This window comes from Bos mutus, chromosome 24 (assembly GCF_027580195.1).
Source record: "Bos mutus isolate GX-2022 chromosome 24, NWIPB_WYAK_1.1, whole genome shotgun sequence".
In the NCBI taxonomy this organism is placed as follows: domain Eukaryota; kingdom Metazoa; phylum Chordata; class Mammalia; order Artiodactyla; family Bovidae; genus Bos; species Bos mutus.
This window is the reverse complement of record NC_091640.1, coordinates 50,169,358-50,188,938: the sequence shown is the minus strand read 5'-3', so window position 1 is coordinate 50,188,938 and position 19,581 is coordinate 50,169,358. Positions and strand designations below refer to the sequence as shown.

General features: G+C 46.1%; 1 protein-coding gene across 3 annotated transcripts in view; it reads right to left on the bottom strand.

Moving 5' to 3' along the window:
- MAPK4 (mitogen-activated protein kinase 4) overlaps positions 1-15,948 on the bottom strand; it is a 172,654-nt gene extending 156,706 nt beyond the window's left edge. Inside the window, exons 1-2 of one of the 3 annotated variants that reach the window (XM_070361725.1) lie at positions 15,746-15,948; positions 2,059-2,285 (exon numbers count right to left, since the gene is read on the bottom strand). The gene's annotated coding sequence lies outside the window, so the exon portion shown is untranslated. Of the gene's footprint in view, positions 1-2,058; positions 2,286-4,642; positions 4,771-15,745 lie in introns of those variants that run through there. The other 2 variants (XM_070361726.1, XM_070361727.1) reach the window with 2 other exon arrangements.
- Positions 15,949-19,581: the final 3,633 nt, after the last annotated feature.

The following is a 19,581-nucleotide window of genomic DNA, read 5'->3' as shown; positions in this document are numbered from 1 at the left end:
GTAGATGACACCACCTTTAAGGCAGAAAGTGAAGAGGAACTAAAGAGCCTCTTGATGAAGGTGAGAGAGGAAGTGAAAAAGCTGGCTTAAAACTCAACATGTAAGATCATGGCATCCAGTCCCATCACTTCATGGCAAATAGATGGGGAAACAATGGAAACAGTGACAGACTTTATTTTCTTGGGCTCCCAAATCACTGCAGATGGTGACTGCAGCCATGAAATTAAAAGATGCTTACTCCTTGGAAGACAAGCTAAGACCAACCTAGACAGCATATTAAAAAGCAGAGACATTACTTGGTCAACAAAGGTCTGTCTAGTTGAAGCTATGGTTTTTCCAGTGGTCATGTATGGATGTGAGAGTTGGACTATAAAGAATGCTGAGCGCTGAAGAACTGATGCTTTTGAACTGTGGTGTTGGAGAAGACTCTTGAGAGTCCCTTGGACTGCAAGGAGATCCAACCAGTCCATCCTAAAGGAGATCAGTCCTGGGTGTTCATTGGAAGGACTGATGCTGAAGCTGAAGTTCTAATGCTTTGGCCATGTGATGCAAAGAGCCAACTCACTGGAAAAGACCCTGATGCTGGGAAAGATTGAAGGCAGGTGGAGAAGGGGACGACAGAGGATGAGATGGTTGGATGGCATCACCTACTCAATGGACATAAGTTTGAGCAAGCTCTGGGAGATGGTGAAGGACAGGGAAGCCTGGCATGCTGCAGTCCATGGGGTTGCAAGAGTCGGACATGACTGAGCAACTGAACACCACCACCTGTGTAACCAGTTACTTCTTACTTTGCCACTACTCACAATGTCTCATGTGTCCTTCCAGAAACAAAGCTTATGATTACCCCATAATCAAAACTACGTATGTATATATTCCTGATTCTACTCCCTGTGTCTATAACTATCCACCTCCTTTTCTAGGTATCCATTACTGGACAGGAAAGATCTTATTTCAAACAATCTCAGTTTAAGACAATATAGTTTTAGATTACTGAAATCTGACATAGCTTCGAGTGGTGATAATTAAATAATAATGCTCTTATTATTTCTTACCAATAGAAAAGGTGGAACAGAAGACGAGAAGGTTATTTAATATATTGTCGTGGCAGTGGTGGTTTAGTCACTAAATCCTCAACTCAGGAGTGCAGAGCAAAACAGTATTGTTTGTTGGTGAAATAAAATTCAGCTGCTAAAGGACCTATACATAGATCTTTGCTTCTGGGGATCTGTTTCTGAATAAATCAGAGAGAGAAGTCAAAGGATTTTTTTTTTTACCTCCTCCTATTCTTTAAATGCATTTCAGGTTCAAAGACTGCTCATAAAAAGGGGGTTGTCAGGATTAACAAATTCAGCAAAAGACTCCTGAAGAATGAAAGCATGCACAAAAATTTAGAAATAAGACATCAAGCTTTTAACTAAAATAATAACCTATGAGCATTTTCCTGCTGGACTCCTACTCCTTATTGCCCTTCATCTAGAGACCTAACAAAATTAGTTAAGGATCTAAGCCTTTTATTTGTCTTTAATTTCCATTCAGCTCAAGAAAACGATAAAGTATAGGAAAATTTTTACAGTTATTTAGGCCACGACATGCCCAGAACTATTTACTAGACAAATTCTCACAGTGCAGAAAAAGAAAATTCTCTCTTTACTCTGTATACCCTGAAGTTCTCCCTGTCCATTTGATGGCCTGTATTTCACTGGCTTTATTACACAGCAGATATGTGGGTTGTTAGAGTAATTGGTCAAGACATTTTTCATTTTTGCTCCTTCTTTCTGGAAAGCTCAAAACAGTCACTATGGTTACTCTATTGTTAACATACTTCTCATCTCCTCTTCTAAGTGGTATACTGCAATCATCTCCCTTATTCTCTTCCTACCAATATAATCATTGCAGATTTCTGAATTTCTCTGTCCCTTTTATTTATGTTGAAAGAGCTATCACACTTTACTGTTCTGAGTCTTCTAAAAAGTTCTGACTATTTGGTAAAAAGTTTGGTAAAAGGTACTATGGCTACTGGGGCTTCCCAGGTGGCCCTAGTGGTAAAGAACCCACCTGCCAATGCTGGAGACAGAAGAGATGCGGGTTCGATCCCTGGGTCAGGAAGATCCCCTGGAGGAGGGCAGGGCAACCCACTCCGGTATTTTTGCCTGGAGAATCCCACGGACAGAGGAGACTGGTGGGCTACAGTCCATAGGGTCGCAAAGAGTTGGACACAACTGAAGCGACGTAGCTCTCACGCAGATCATCACGGACACGTTCTGAAGGCAGTGTGCAGCTCTCTATGACAAGTACAGAAATTTGCTCAGCTGACTCTGTCTGAACTTCCTGTGGTTCTACACATGTTATTGAAATCACAGCATATTATCTCTTATTAGCAGACAAAACGGTCTCAAAATGGCTGGGAAAAACCTCAGCTTCAAATAAATGGAAAATCTGATGTTAGAGATATATGAATATGGCCTTGATGTCAAAATAATTATACCTCTTTAGAAAAATCAGCTTAAGAGTCTAAGTTACTGGTAAATAAAGGAAGCTGGCTTGTACCGAAATGAATCATGCTAAAGGAATTAATTCACTTCCTTTCAGGCTCAAGAGTTTTCAGATGTCTTGATTCATAAGTTCTTATGGTTGGTGGGGTTTTCTAGTAGTTCTGCCTCCAAAAATAATCATGAGGGGGGCACATTTTCTGGGAGAATAGAAAATTTGTTTCTTCAAAATTAATTAAGTCATTTATCATTTCTTCCAAAGGGATCAGTTACAATCTAGAATTACTCAGGAGTGGACTTGTTGCTTAAGGACAGTTATTCTTTTAATTATCTTTTAAAAAATATTTGTGTATTTATCAGTTTATCTCTTTGGCTGCTCTGGGTCTCAGTTGCAACGTGTGGGATCTAGTTCCCTGACCAGGGATCGAACCCAAGCCCCCTGCACTGGGAGTGCAGAGTCTGAGCCACTGGATCACCAGGGAAGTCCCTAAGGACAGTTATTAAAAGCTAATTGGAGGGTTTCCATCTCTAGAAATATGCATAGTTATATGCAATATGTTACAATAGTTATATGTAATCTTTCCTACGTGTGAAATATTGTAAAAGTAAATGAAAATCCAAATAAGCTGAATAAATCATCATGGAATACACAAAAGGTAAGAGGTGGTCTCCGAACAGGTGGTGGGGATACCCTATCCCCACCACACAAGCCTTTCTAGAAGGACAGACCCCTGATAACATACCTTTCATCACTACACCCAATGGCTACACTTCTGACCTGCAGTCCCCTGGGCAGAAGCAATTTTCTGAGAGGACAGTTCTAAGGTTTTCAGGGAAAAAAAAAAAATAAGATCCCCAAATAAACACAAGAGCCCTCCCCCTTCAAAAAAGCCAAAGGAGGCTCTGGTTTGGTGGGAGGGAGGGCTTCCTGCCATTCTGTGCCTCTTCACCCAACCTTTTCAAACTCAATACAGAGTTTGAAACCCATGGTAAATTTCTCTGGCTTCATGAAAGCTGCTGGGAAAACAGCTATAAGGGTTGGATTGAGGCAGGGGGAAAATACAATTGGCAGCTGATTTTGAGAAAACATAGGTAACCATATGCCTTTGAGAGGCCAGAAAGGAACACAGAGCTTCTTTTGAAAAATAAGATTTAAGAAGAGTCCTCTGGAAAGGCCACCCCAAGCCTTGTGGACACAACAGGTCAGTTTCCACAAGGAGTAGCCTCGGCCAGGGGTGAGAAATTCCGCTTTCCAAATGAAATGCTGGGGCCCATGCTGAAGGGAAGAAATCTCACCTAGCTCAAATATGGTCTAGTTTTTTGTTTTACTTCCTAACAGTTGCTGGAACACAAAGCATCTTGCTCCCTCATCAGGGTCCTTGGTCCTAAATCCCCATCTCTCTGCAGGACAGTATGAATGAGAAGGAAGAAGCCGAATGGAAACATGACTGATGGGGATCCAGAAGCAACTCCTAGAACCGCTTTCTCTGCCAAGTCACCCACTTTATTAAGAAAAGCCTGAGGAATTCGTCTCTTTTATATAGGGAAATATATCTATATTTAGCTATATCCAGTTTGTGGAAATGTATTCATCCCAACCTCCACTTTCCAGTTACAACCCAGATGACATACTAGGAGTGGATGGAGGAAGTTCCCTAACCATGAGCTAGCAAAGAGCAGCTGGTATTCCATGCTCTCCCATCAGTCTCTAAGACAGATGAGATTCACTACTGCCTCCTTCCGACAGTGATAAACTGCATAATTAGAACCAACCTTCCCAGTGACCACAACAAAGAAACCCAGATGAAATGCTTTAATTATTCCTAGAAGTTTCCCAGGTGGCGCTGTGATTAAAGAATCCACCTGCCAATGTAGGGGATGTAAGAGACTGGAATCTGATCCCTGGGTCAGGAAGATCCCCTGGAGGAAGACACGGTAGCCCACTCCAACATTCTTGCCTGGAGAAGCCCATGGACAGGCGAGCCCGGTGGGCTACAGTCCATGGGGATGCAAAGAGTCGGACACGACTGAGCATCTGAGCACACAGCACACAAAAGTATCAAAGAGCTTACAAGAGAGAGGGGGATTCAGGCTTCAGATCTGGAATATGAGCCTGAGATGTGGCCCTAGGTCTTAGAAGCCACTCTTACCGAGTTGGGGAGAATCTGTGAAGCAGGAAGAGAGAACTGGAAAGCTGAGCATCACCTTCACAGCCTCACAGGGTCAGGGACCCAGAGCATCCGCAAGGTTAAAGCCTGACAAGCCTGTGGTTGGGCGTGACTAAGCCCTACAAGTAAGAGAAAACAAAAAGTAAACTTCCAGTCATCTGAATGCCCTAGAAAATCTCAAGTGCCCAAATTGATCTGGGATTGCTGATACCCGGAAAGCCGGCAGAGGTTGTTTAAAAGGCTCTCTAGAACTCTTGTCATGTTTAGTATCATTCAAAGCCTCAGATTACTTCATTTCATCAACGTTCAGTACTGCTAATTATATGATGCTCTATTTTTTTTAGGTATGAGCCAATGAAAAAGGGGAAAATGCTACCAACTGTAAACATACATCTTGATCAACTGTAAATTACATCTGAATTTCAGAGATTAAAATGTGAAAAAAATGCACTTAATTGATGAAATATGGTATTTATACAAATATTTTTTTTCAAAACCACATCTAACACACATTCAAAGAAAACAAGGCACACGAGGAGATACAATGACATAAATACAAACCAACATGAGAATTAGGACAAACACCAAACAGAAGAAACAGACATATCCCAGATGGAAAAATTACCAGATACAAAATGTAAGACAATGATACAGTACATAACTGTGCTCATGGTGATAGAAATTGGGCTTAAAATTTTCAGAACAAGGAACCAGGACTATATAAAGTAACACTAAAGATCTGAAAAAGAGCTAAAAATTCTAGAACTGAAATTCAGTAACTGAAATTAAGAATGCAACAGATGGATTTAACTGCAGATTAGACCCAGCTGAAGAGACACGGTGAGACTTAGAAGATATGTCAGAAGAACTACCAGATGTAGCTAGGAGATATAGAAAGGATGGAGAAGCAGAAGAGAGGCTAAGAGACATAAAAGTTAAGAAAATGTTTAAGGTAACAAAATTACCTTACAACACAAAGTTCTCCCAGTAATAGGCAGTGGAGTAAATAAAAAGTTGCTAGTTTTCCTAAACCCAGCTTCCTCAAAGACTAATGGAGGCAGATCACTTTGGGGAAGACTCAGAGGTTGGAAACAATGGTTGAAAGTTATAATGCTGTGGACTTCCCTGGCAGTCCCGTGGTTTAGAATCCACGGCCAATGTAGGGGACACAGGTTCGATCCCTGGTCCAGGAAGATTCCATATGCCATGGGGCAACTAAGCCCGTGTGCCACAACTACTGAGCCCATACGCCCTAGAGCCTGTGCTCTTCAACAAGAGAAGCAACAAGAAGTCCACGCACTGCAACTAGAGAAAGTCGACACATAGCAATAAAGACCCAGCACAGCCAAAAATAAATAGATTCAATATTGTGATTTACAAGGAACATGTATCTGCCTGTTCCGATGAACAAAATATGTTTTCCATATATATGGTCTTCATATCAATGGTTCCTGGCTCATAGCTCCCCAAACCCTTGGAATTTCCTGAGCCATATATGCAATGGCAATATCTTTTGTTAACAATATTGTCCTTTGTCCTCAGATCCTGACATTGCTTCAGAGCCAGAAAGGTGAAATGGGTGTCTCCGTGTTCATAATAAACCCCATTCCAGCACACCTGGGTTTGTATTCATGAGGTGATTTTGGAAAGTACCTAGGGATGGGGGCTGGTCGTCAAGGAAACCAACCATGGAAAAAGAGATGGAACTTTCAGTCCCACTCCCTGATTTCCAGGTTGGGGCGAGGAGCTGGAGATTGAATCAACCACCAGTGGCTGGTGATTTAACCAATAATGCCTTTGTAATGAAGCCTCCATAAAAATCCAAAAGGTTTGGAGAGCTTCCAGGTTGGAGAACAAGAATGCTTCCATATGCCACCATGCCGGGCCCCAACCTCCACAAGGACAGAACCTCCTATGTTAAGCCCTCACCCTGGCTAGCTCTTCATCTGGCTATTGATTTGCATACTTTAATATCCTTCGTAATAAAACAGTAATCTAGAGAGTAAATGGCTTTTCCTATGTCTGTGACCACTCTAGCAAATTAATTGAACTCAAGGAGGGAGTCATGAGAACCTCTGATTTAACTTCCCTGGTGGCTCAGACAGTTAAGAGTCTGCCTGCAAAGTGGGAGACCCAGGTTCAATCCCTGGGTTGGGAAGATTCCCCTGGAGAAGGAAACGGCAACCCACTCCAGTATTCTTGCCTGGAGAATTCCATGGACAGAGCCTGGAGGGCCACAGTCCATGGGGTCACAAAGAGTCAGACATGACTAAGCGACTAACACTTTTCACTTTTGTCAGAGACACAGGTGACAACCTGGCCTGAGACTGGAGCTGGAGGGCAGTCTTGTGGGACTGAGCCCATAACCCATCAGATCTGATGCTATCTCAGGTAGAGGGTTAGACTCAAGTTGAACCTCAGGACACCCAGCTGGTGTCACAGAGGATTTATCAGATGTGTGGCAAAAACCCCATGTATGCTGGAATTGGTGATCAGAACCCTTTAAAAGGTATATGGGACCATGGTTATTTTACCTCTCTGTGTATCACTCTCCTCATATCTAAATGGATATAGTAAAACAGTACTCACTTCACAAAGTAAGGATTGAGAACTCAGTGCCTGGGAAGCACTGAATAAGTGCTCCCTGCCTGCTGGCTGGACAAGACGATGGAGCTCCCGGTCCACCCGAGCCTGCTTCAGGAATGGAACAGGCAGCTCCATCACTGTGACAAAGAGTTCAGCCTGAAATACAGCCTGTGACGTATTGCAACTGTGGAACATTAGGGTTAGATGGAACCCTTCATAAAATATCCATGCAATCAGAGGTTTATTGTTTTCCTCTTTAAAAATGGGTTTTCTACAAGCAGATCATTTTTTTTAAAAGCACTAAACGCAAATAGAAAAGTAGATAATTAACAAAAAATACAAACAGGTAACAATTCTTACGGAGAAAATGTTTAGCCATGTTGGTAACCAAAATGCAAATGAAAGCAACATATTTTTCACCTTAAATAAATAGTTTAAAAAAATAAAAGACCCTGTGTTGTCAACGATGTGGTAAAATCATTTCCAGTTCTGGAAAGCAAGGTATTAACATGGTGCTTTCCCCTGGCTGACTAATTTCACTATCTGGAAATATTTACTAAGAAAACAATCCTAATTGTTAAAAAAGTATGAGTGCAAAGCTACTCACTGTCATGACACAGTGATCAGATTTGGGAGAAAATAATGGCCACTAATAACAAAATATTGTAATAAGTTAACAGGGTTCCAAAGCACTGAACTGCATAGTCACTAAAAATATGTTTACAAAGCATTTGTAATAACATGGAAATTGCTTATTACAATATGAGCTGAGAAAAAGCAAGATAAAAAATTAAAATTATATGCATGGGCTTCCCAGGTGGCGCTAGTGGTACTCGCCTGCCAACGTAAGAGATTTAAGAGATGCAGGTTGGATCCCTGGGTCTGGAAGATTCCCTGGAGGAGGAAATGACAACCCATTCCAGTATTCCTGCTTAGAGAACTCCATGGACAGAGGAGCCTGGTGGGCTACAGTTCATAGAGCAGACACGACTGAAGCTACTTAGCACAGCACAACACAGCATCATCTCAATTGTGTTTAAAAACGAGCTGAGGGAAAAACACTAAAAACAAACATGGCACAACATGATCAGATCAGTCTGTCACAGGTAGAAGGGTCATTTTCATTCACCTTGCTACCTTCCATAATGAACCCGTACTCCTTTCCCCAATAGGGAAAGAAATGTTTCATTCTCTTCACTGTAAAGACAATATAAAACAACATTAAAGAAAGTTAAAATTTTTTTCAAATATTTTATTGAGATGTAATTGACATGTAACACTGTATTAGTTTCAGATGTAAAACAATGATCCAATATTTGTATATATACCAGGAATGTTCACCAGCAATAAGTCATCACCAGGCATAGCTACAATTTTTTTTTTTGCGATGAGAATGTTAAAGATCTACTCTATTAGCAACTTTCAAACATATAATACAGCACTGCTAACTATAGTCACTGTGCTGTACATAGGAAAGTTTTATAAAACAATCTCGTTCCACTAATCCAACTGTTTCAGTTTTTATTCAGTGCGACCTGTACATGCACACACCTTTGGCACAGATGTAATCAGTCTGAATCAGTGATTAGTTCTATCAGGATTAGGCAACATGGAAATCAGACAAGTTATCAAGCTCTTTTCCTTCCTGACTCTTCCTCTGCCAACATTCACCTAGAAAGATGGAAAGCCTGAAATATAGAGGGGTTTTATTTGTTTGTTTTATTAAGTTTTTAAGTACTCGAGTTATTTCCCCAGTGGTACTGAGTGTCCAAGAGCATGGGACAAACTCCTGACTCCTTGCTCAGCCATGGCCCTGTCCTCTGTGTGACCTTGGCAAACCACCTCTCAGCCTCAGTTTCCCCATTTACACAGTGGGGCAGGGAGAGCTGGTCACTGACCCCCAAGATCCCTTGCAGGTCTACATTCTTAGATAATGTGTAAATTTGACTCCAACTCTCCAAACTGATCTTGATTCTTGAAAAGTTTTATAAAACTTGAATCACTTCAAACAGAAATAGAAAAACTACTAATTTTTCAAAGAATCCCTCCTACATCAAATTTTCTAATAAGAGTCTTTATTTTTGTTAAATGTAGACAATGGCAATATTGGCAGATCAGTTTCATGCAGAGCCAGGCACATTTAGATACAAATCATAGCACTTTCTCTTCCTCCTTGAAAATAGGTCAGTTTAAGGAAAAAGACTGTAGACGAATGAAAAGCCTGAAATATAGAGGGGTTTTATTTGTTTGTTTCATTAAGTATTTAAGGACTTGAGTTATTTTCCCACCTTGCCCCCAGAAGGTATTTCCTATCTGGCCTGTTTCAATGACAGGAAAAGTCTCACCCCACACTGGGGTGGTCCAAAATAGAAGTCTGAATCCAAATCTTACTGTAAACTTTTCAACTATGATTATAGTGACCCCGAAAAGAGTTTCAGTCACTTTCGGAAGCAATAACTTGGGCAGCAGACCAAACTCACTTACAAGGTCCATTAAGTTACTTCCATTTACTGGACAGAACTCAAGAATCCTGCTGCTAAACTTGAACGAGCCATGCCCCTTCTTCCATCCCACAAAGATGCGGTTGCTGCTAACGCTGTGGAAGTTCTACTTTTGAAGGCAGATAGGAACAGAAGTGCTGGCTACCCTGTGCTCAACCATCCCGTTTTGATCCCTGTGCTCTCCTGAAGTCAAGTCTTTGAGAAGCTTCTCTCAGTTCCTGACAGTCACGGGTAGCAGCAAGTCTCTATATTCCTGTTTGTGCAGCCACTGCCATCAACGATGCCCAGAGCCAGCTTCACCTGAAGAGAATGAAACTGAAAACTCAGAGCCCCATCCAGGGCCAGTGACACTCACGTGGTCATTGTTTTTCGTAAACAGGACAGTTTACACAAGCATCCGATCCCACCAGAACTGGATCCTCACCCACCGCTTCCCACCCCCACTACCACCCACCAGCCACTGTCCGAGCAGTGGGCTGGGATGGCCCTGTGGGCAATTGTGGTTCCCCACAGTGGTTCTACTACCTGCATTTCTGCTACATAAATCAAACACATGCTAGGGGAAGAAGCTGAGAGGTGTCTTGTGTTTTTTTGGGGGAGGGGGTGGTTGTTGTTGCTTTGTCTCAAAAGATTGACTGATGACCAGATTAGGATATGTGACCTGCAAAGGATGTTTATTCTGATTTAGGAAATTATTCACATGTAAAATCCACAATGTACATTACACACCTGTGGGCCTCCCAGGAGGCTCTAGTGGCTAAAGGACCGGCCTGCTGATGCAGGAGGTGTAAGAGACCCAGGTTCGATCCCTGCATCAGGTAGATCCCATGGAGGAGGGCATGGCAACAAACCCCAGTATTCTTGCCTGGAGAATCCCCCGGGCAGAGGAGCCTGGTGGGCTACAGTCCATAGCGTCACAGAGTCAGACACGACTGAAGTGACTCAGCACACACACACACCTTATATTTACCAAGTCACCCATCTTGAAAACCAAGTTACAATAAAGGAGGCCTCTTCCAGAAAAGTGGGAATGGTCACATAGCGCTGTACAGAGTGACCAGTACCCTCAGAACAGCTATTCACAACAGGGGTGATTCTGCTCCCCAGGGGACATCTGATAATAACTGGGGACACTTTTCATTGTCACAACTTGGGGAGGGGACGTGGGGTGCTACTGGCATCTAGTGGGTAGAGGCCAGGGCTGCTGCTGAGCATTCTACAATGCACAGGACAGGCCCCACAACGAATGTCCCAGCTCACGACACCAAGAGTGCTCAGGTTGAGAATCCCAGCCTTAGAATAATGGCACGTGTAGGGAAGGAAGAAAGAATCCCGTCTGGAAAAGGATTAACCTTTAAACAACAGAGCGAGTGAAGGCCAGGTTGACAGCACAGGCAGGACTGCTCTCTGACCTTGGCCGCCACGCCGGCCACCAAGCAACGAAGGCTCCAGACTTTTGTGGATTGTGGGCCCACAGGGACCTTTGCCAAGACTGGCTACACAAGGAGGTGGTAGCAGCAGCATTTCAGAAGCACCAGGAAAGGCACTTCGCCTCCCCAGGTACCTCCAACAGCCACTTGTCTATGCCTGAAATCTCATGGTGGATAAGGCCTTTCGTTCCATAATGAGGTTTAAAGTGCAAGGACCCCTGGAAGACAGAACAGTGACCTACACTCCTAGTCAAGAGAAAGGAGATGATGACAGGTTGGTTTTGTCCTGAGTTTTCATACAGTGAAAGGCTCTGACGAGCCGAAAGTGGTAGAGAGGGAGAAAGGTCAGGCCCTGAGGAAGTAGGGAAAGGTGGAAGGAATGGACAATCCAGGGTTCTGGAATAAAAGTCACCTACCCTGCAGACTACGCCTGAGCCTCCAGGGAGGGAAGGATGTAGAGAAAAGACCAAGTTACATTCTTGGCTTTGAAGAAGATTACAATCAAGTTCGGCTCAGGTGAAAAAAACCCTAGGAATGTTGGAAAGAATGGTAGGGATGCAGTGCTCCCTGCAGCTGGAACAGGAGACAAGGGTTCTCACCAGCCACCAGCCATGGGAATTACAGTGAACGCCAGGCCAGGCTGGGTGAAGCCCCCACCTGACACCTCGCAAAGCACTGGGCACAGAGCTAAAGATCGGGCAGCGCTTCGAAACTCTTCCAGATGAAGAGCTGTCAGATTTCTAAAGTGCTCGAAAGATGGTTGGTTTTCATCACCCTTAGGCTGACATCCTTTCCATCAATTTAGAAGGGAGGCCTTTGTTCATCTTCTTTGCCTATCTAAATCACATTCTGTCTTTCAAGGCCGGTTCATATTTTTCCCTGTAATTCCTGATTCCGACTTTTTTTTTAATTAGAGGATAATTGCTTTATAATGTTGCGTTGGTTTGTCATACAACAGTATGAATCAGTCATAAGTGTACACATGTCCCCTCCCTCGTGCCCCTCCCTCCCCACCCCAGCCCGTGCCTCTAGGTGGTCCCAGAGCACCGTGTCAAGTGCCCACTTTTCTGCAGCGACTTCCCAGTCTGTTCACATATGGCAGCGTATGTTTCAGCGCTACTCTCTCAGTTCACCCCACCCTCGCCTTCCCCCACTCCCGTGTCCACAAGTCTGTGCTCTGTGTCTATGTCTCTATTCCTGCCCTGAAAATAGACTCATTTTGACCTTTTTTTCCCTCCCTCCTCTTATAAGTACAGGGCCTCCAAGTCATTCATCTAGTGCTTACTATACTTCCTAGCTATCTTTCATAATGGGGCTACTTCCAGAAAAGATCTGAAGGGGGCTTTCAAGTTCATAACAAAAAATTAATAACTTGTAGTTTAAAAAAAAATTTTTCCCCCCAAGGGCGATTGGAAATGATTTGGGAAGAAAAAGATCAACCTACCAAGAAGCTAGGGAAAAGCAGTTACCAGAAACTGCTGGAGGCCAAGTTAAAAAGACTTAGGCCACCTGATTTGAAGAACTCACTCATTGGAAAAGACCTTGATGCTGGGAAAGATTGAAGGCAGGAGGAGAAGGGGATGACAGAGGATGAGAGAGATGGATGGCATCACCAACTCAATGGACATGAGTTTGAGAAAGCTCCGGGAGTTGGTGATGGACAGGGAAGTCTGGCGAGCTGCAGTCCATTGGGTCACAGAGTCGGACATAACTGAGCGACTGAATTGAACTGAAGTTAAAAAGACAACCATACTAGACACAGAGAATTTCTCACTGTCTGATAAAGGAAAGCCACAATTCCATGAGCATAGAATTTTGTTTTTGACGTTAAATTCTAGGAAGACTTTGCTCCTAGCTTTTCATGTACGCTGCCCAAGCCACCCGTTTATGTGCTTATAACAAGAACTCCTACTAGACTACATCATACCTACTAGTCTACATTTTCCTGATAACAGCCTATCAGTTCAGTTCAGTTCAGTCGCTCAGTCGTGTCCGACTCTTTGTGACCCCATGGATCACAGCATCCCAGGCCTCCCTGCCATTACCATCTCCCAGAGTTCACTCAAACTCACGTCCATCGAGTCGGTGATGCCATCCAGCCATTTCATCCTCTGTCGTCCCCTTCTCCTCCTGCCCCCAATCCCTCCCAGCATCAGAGTCTTTTCCAATGAGTCAACTCTTCACATGAGGTGGCCAAAGTACTGGAGTTTCAGCTTTAGCATCATTCCTTCCAAAGAACACCCAGGACTGATATGCTTTAGAATGGACTGGTTGGATCTCCCTGCAGTCCAAGGGACTCTCAAGAGTCTTCTCCAACACCACAGTTCAAAAGCATCAATTCTTCGGCGCTCAGCTTTCTTCACAGTACAACTCTCATATCCATATACGACCACTGGAAAAACCATAGCCTTGACTAGATGGACCTTTGTTGGCAAAGTAATGTCTCTGCTTTTGAATATGCTATCTAGGTTGGTCATAACTTTTCTTCCAAGGAGTAAGTGTCTTTTAATTTCATGGCTGCAGTCACCATACAACAACTATATGCCAACAGGCTGAGGACCCATGGTTTTCTTGCCAATCTGGATATTCCAGTGTGTCTCAAGATCCCATCAGAGTAACAGACTCATCTAATCTCTTACTAGATAGGACCCTCAGACCATTTGATTCTGCCTCTATGTCCCCAGGCACCAGAAAGATAGAATTTTAAAGCCACTCTCAACAGGGTCATGGTTTGGAGCCAGTGGCTGAGGGGTCTAACTTGGCCCTATCTTCATGCTCCACCCCACAAGCTTCCTGGTTTGATTGTCTTTTGTCTTTCTGTCCCCACCATAGACTTTCCCCCCTCTAAGTGTCAATGCTTTGCCTCATTAACCTTTGATTTCCTGCAATAACTACCACCGTGCTTTGCACAAAGAGAACCGCCTCCTCCCTCCTTCTTTTTAAAGTGAGGAAACTGAATTGGAAAGAGGTCCTTTTCATTATTCTGCCCTGCTCCCGTCTGATAAACCCCTCAAGCTGGAGTGTACCAGACCAGCTCTTCCTACACCACACAGCAAGCAGTCCGGGAAAGTTAAAGGCAGGTTACCAAAGGAATTGAAGGGTTAGAAGACATATTTTGGCTTCCTTGCCTCGACGTGTCCCCCGCCCCCAAAGATACACTGGGCAGCCCTTCAGCAACAAAACAAAGAAAAACGTCTTTGTACGCTGTAGTTGCTCAGTAAATATCTATTAAGATACGGTCAGAGCATCGGTACCGTGAATACAGTAAGTACTCAATAAACTCCGCTAAACTGAAAAGTTCGTAACACACCTGCTTTGCACACAGTAGGCGCTCCATTAAGTATCTCTTAGGATAACCGTAGGGCTGCTGCCTTGCACACAGTAGGCCCCTATAAAAGGCTATTAAATTAAATAGAAGCAGACGCTCGCTCCTCAGAGAACCCGGGCAGAGGTGACATTAATCAAGTCCCAGACACAGATCCGTGAATGGCGATGCGCGTTTCGAGGAAGCGTTTCCGAGAGTGCGGGAGCGGCGCGTGACGGCGCGCGGCCGCGGCAGACATCCCACTCTTCGGCAGGCGGCCGACCCACTGCCTGCTCCCCAGCATTGATCAGTGATCGGGATCTCTTCCCCACTCGGGGGCGGGAGACAGCTGCCGCCTCCAATTGTCACTTTGGGCTTGCACCTGGAGCTTCCGCCAAGGTCCCCCTCCCGGGGGTATCGGCCCGCCCGGGCTTCTCCCCGGATTCCGGAGAGTTACCGGCAGAACAAAAGCAAAAAAAAAAAAAAGGCAGCCGGGATTCCTTTTCTGACGGAGGGCAGCCCGGAAAGAGGCTGGGGGAGCCGGCCGGGGACCACGCTGTGATGTCAAATCTCCTCCGCCTGCAGCCGCCCGCCCTCCCGCCGCAGATACGCATTTGGGGTTCCCCCAGCCGGGAACGCGGCGGGGCTTCCTCCCTCTCAGGCGTTCGGAGCCCCCGCCCTGGGGCCGCGAAGGGGCAGAGTGGGCGCTTCGGTGGGGTGGGGCGTAGGGGGCGCTATATTAACCCTGAACAAGACAGGGAGAAGGCTGGAAAGCAGGGTGCTAGGGGACTGGGGCAGACCCCATAACCGAGATCCAAATCTGAACTTACAGTGCGAACTGCCCCTCGGTGCTCCAGAACGCGCCGAGCAGTCCTTGGAGATGGGGGTTCCCTCCCGGCAATCGGTCCCCACGACCTCCTCCCCTACACCCCCCGCCCCTCCGCCCCGGGGGAGCCCACCGTCCACTTTCACGTCCAAACCGCCGATCCAGGGTCTACACCCGCGCGCTCAGTCGGCGGAGCAAGGGGTCACAGAGGGCGGCGGCGCCGATCCCACGGGAGACGTCCCACCGCTCGGAAACTCGCGAGTGTGAAATCGGCTAGGGTTTTTGTTCAGGAATTTTTTTTAAAGGTGTAATGAGGACTGCAGAGACAGCGGGGAAGTGTCATTTCTTCCTTTCTCTCCGGCTCCTCGGGAGCCCGTGGAACTCCGAGAGGAGCAGGCTGCCGGGAGAAGAAAGAAGACGCAGGGGGGAGCCACTTACCCAAGGCAGAGCCCGAGAGCGCGGCGGCCCGGGAGCGAGCGGCGCCTTTGTCTGCGGCCGCGGCGCCGGCGCGCTCTGCCCAGTCGGTCCCAGCCCCGGCGCGCGGCGAGCTCTCGCGGGCGCCCGGACAGCCCGGCGCGCGGCTCCGGCTCCGGCTGCCTCTCTGGCCCCGGCCCGGGTCCTCGCCGCCCCGCGCTCTCCGCCGCGGCTCCGCCCCGAACTGGGCCCCGCCCCCGGCCCGCCGGGCCCCCACCTGCTGCGGCGGCGGGCGCGCGGGGGAGCCCGGCCTCGGGCGGCAGGGGGCGGCTGCCTCCCCCGCGCGCCCGGCTCCCTCCTCCCGCAAGCCCTGGGGCCGCTCCGCCGCGCTGTTCCGGGGCGGAGCGCGCGCAGTGTAGACCGGCGTTCTCCGACCCAGCCCTCTCGGAGGCAACCTCACCTGGGGGGCCTGGGACTCGCGTTCTCTGAGTCGAGCCCAGCTCCCCGGGGTAGCTGCCCTTCCTGCCTTGGAGCACGCTCCCCGAAATCCTCCATCACCTTTGGAGCCCGTCCTCACTCCTCCCCGGGGGAGGGGACCCCCCTGAGCTCTGCCGCGAGGGATGGGGCGGCGGGAAGCGGAGTGCTTCTGCGCTCGGCCGAAACCCTGGCCTCTCTGCCGGGTCCGCCCCGCTCTGATGCGGCGGCCGGAGGCGGGGACGCCCGGGAGGAGAAGGGGCCAGCCCGGACTGGGTGGCGCGGGAGAGGGGACCCCGCCGAAGGTTGAGGGGCACCGAGCGCACGTGCACCAGTCCAGAGCCTGGCGCCCGGGCTGTGAATCTGTGCTCCTTTGCACGACCGGGATAAAACTAACAGAAGGGAAGCAACACTTAAGAAGCTAGAGAAAAGGAAGGCAGAAGCCACTAGACCTGTACACTAGTAATAATTAGCGTTTAGGTGGTGCCTTCGGGCAAATCCAAAGTGTTCCACACTGATTAGGGGCGTCGCTTAATGCGTGCGCCGCAGTGGGATGGATCGAGAAGCCGCTTTTCTAGGCAGAGAAAAATACGATAACCTAAATATTGTATAATGAGGTCACTAGTGGCTTTAGCTGCCCTTGAGCCCTCCCTTCTCCCAACTTCCAAAGCAATCAGTGCGAGAACTTCACTTCGACACTCTGGAGGGTCTGCCATGTACTCTGGTTCTGCTTCACGCCCCCCTCAGCCTCCAGGGCCTCGTACAATTCCAGGTGTGTAATAGGCGCTGGATAACTGTTGAAAGAATTACTGTGTGAATCATATAACTGTGCTAATTGTAACACGGGCAAAAACAAAAAATTTAAATTATGAGATTATATTAGAAATATGCATTAAGTGGTTAGAATAGTGATGTCCATGTGAAGGATAATAAATGGTAGCTGTAATTACTGTACAGATACAGTTGCTATTAATTATATGTGTATAGGTAACAGGTTTAAGTGTGTGTGCTTAGTTGTGTCCAGCTGTTTAGGACCCTATGGACTGTAGTCCACCAGGGCTCCTCTGTCCATGGAATTTTCCAGGCAAGAATACTGGAGTGGGTTGTCATTTCCTTCTCCAGAGGATCTTCCTGACCCAGGGAACGAACCTGTGTCTCCTGCGTCTCCTGCATTAACAGGCAGATTCTTTACCACTGCTGCCACCAATAGGTTTAGGAATAGATTCTAAATTAGAGACAGCAGTGATCTGATCCTCATTAACCTAAAAGAATACACTGGGATAAGGAGAGAGTATGCAAGAAGCAGATATGTGTCCATCAGTGGTGAGACATTCCAGTGTATCTTCCCCAAAGAGAACATTTTAACATTTTGCTTCTTTAATTTTCATTACAAATAAATGTTATCAATTCAGTGGGTAGGCATAAATCTGAAATGCTGTGTGTTGATTTATTTCTCTTATAACATATTTCCTAGGAAGGAAGAATAAGAGGGTTCAAGGATGCTCATTTTATCCAAAAAAGCTGGAAGGGCAAATGTCCCACCTCGTCTGACCAGGAAGACCCCAGGAAATCGCAATCTCCCTCCTGGGTGCTTTAGATCAGTGTCTTGGGTCTGTGGAACTGCTGTGGAAGCAGTGTTCTTATCCACGTGAGATAATTTATCTCTTCCATTTGGCAACTGGGAAAATGTAATTTTCTCTGTGTGATGAGCATGAGTGAATGGCTCATGCATAGTGAATGGCCATCCTCCAAATCTGGGGACAAGGGTGTGAAATATGCATTTTAATATCGGAGTCCATTACTGCACAATGCCAAGGGAATGAATAGGAACTAGACTCCCTCCATCACATTGATATCACATGCTGTCATCCTCCTGTGGATGCTGCTACCAGGAAATAGGTTGTTCCTTATTTTTACCCTCAAGAGAAGACACCTAAAGAAACAGCTGGCCTAAGTAGGGGTGAACCAGCAGAAAATAACCACACAGAGCTTAGGGGTTGGGAAAGCCACCAGGTTATTTTGGACTTCTTTCTTCCTGGGGGAAAAATATACCAGCATTTTCCCACTGTCTGTGACTGGATATGCAAGTTGTACCTTGGTGGCTAGGCCAGGGTCCTGGAGTACACAAGCAGGGAGTTGCTGCCTTAATCAGAAAAATGCCATGCCCACCTTGCTTAGGGTGGATAGATATAATTTTTTAAAATTATTGTGGCTATAGAATGAATGCTGTGTCTCCTCAAAATTTATATGTTGAAACCTAATCCCCAGTGTGATGGTATCTGGGGACTTTGGGAGGTGATTGGGTCATAAGGGTAGAACTCTCAACAATGGGACTAGTGCCCTTATAAAAGGGCACAGGTTGAAGACAATGATCTAAGAACAAGGAAGCTGGCTCTCACCAGACACCAAATATGCCAGCACCCTGATCTTGGACTTCCCAGCCTCCAGAACTGTGAGAAATAAATGTTTGCATCAGCCACCCAGTCTACGGTATTTTTGTTATATCAGTCCAAGGGGACTGCAACAATTGTGCTAGCTAAATCTTGGGCCTAGGTGGAGGAGGGGAGGCAATTTAGATTTATTAAACAATTTCCACACCCCACTCCTTCTGTTCCAAGAATTTGGCATCAGTGTTCATGACTTTGTGTCCTCTCTCCTTGTGGTATGGACTGGTCATGCTTAAGGAACTGACTGGACTGTGACTTCTGGAAGGTGGAGTCCCAGTAGCAGGGGCATAAAAGTAAGCCTACGCTGGGCCAGGTGTCCTGCTCCCTCTTGGGGTGCTCTATTTTGGGAGAGATCTGACCTATATTCATTCTATCTGCCTGTCTGTCTGTCTTTCTATGTATCTGTGTATCTATCTATCTAACTCCTCTCTATTCTCATATGTGCAGTTTGTACAGTTAGGAAAGTGAGACAGGCCTAGGGTTGTTCTCACAGTGTGGGACCTAAGGTTGACAAATTGAGGCAACTCACTCTTCACCATCACCCCAGGATGCTCTGGATATGCTCTTTTCTCACCAGCAGAAAAATGAGACACAAGAACAGAGTTGGAGGAGTGGAGTTTATATAAGCCCTTTGGTTTGCTTGGTTTTAACTATAGGCCAGTGACTCCAAACCTACACGTTCACTGGAATCACCCGGAAATCATTAAATACACTGAGCAAAAGAAATAATAGGAGACTACAATGACCCACTGCCCAGTGTCTGTCCCCATTTGTCCTGTTCTGCCTTCTCGCCTCTTATTGTAAATAAGCTGTCCCTGCTCCATCTGAAGTCACCTCCCACTTACGTGCAAGACCCAGCCTGTCACTTAAGGACATGACTTTATAAATGCTCCCCTCTATCTGCAATCATTGGAGAAGGAAATGGTAACCCACTCCAGT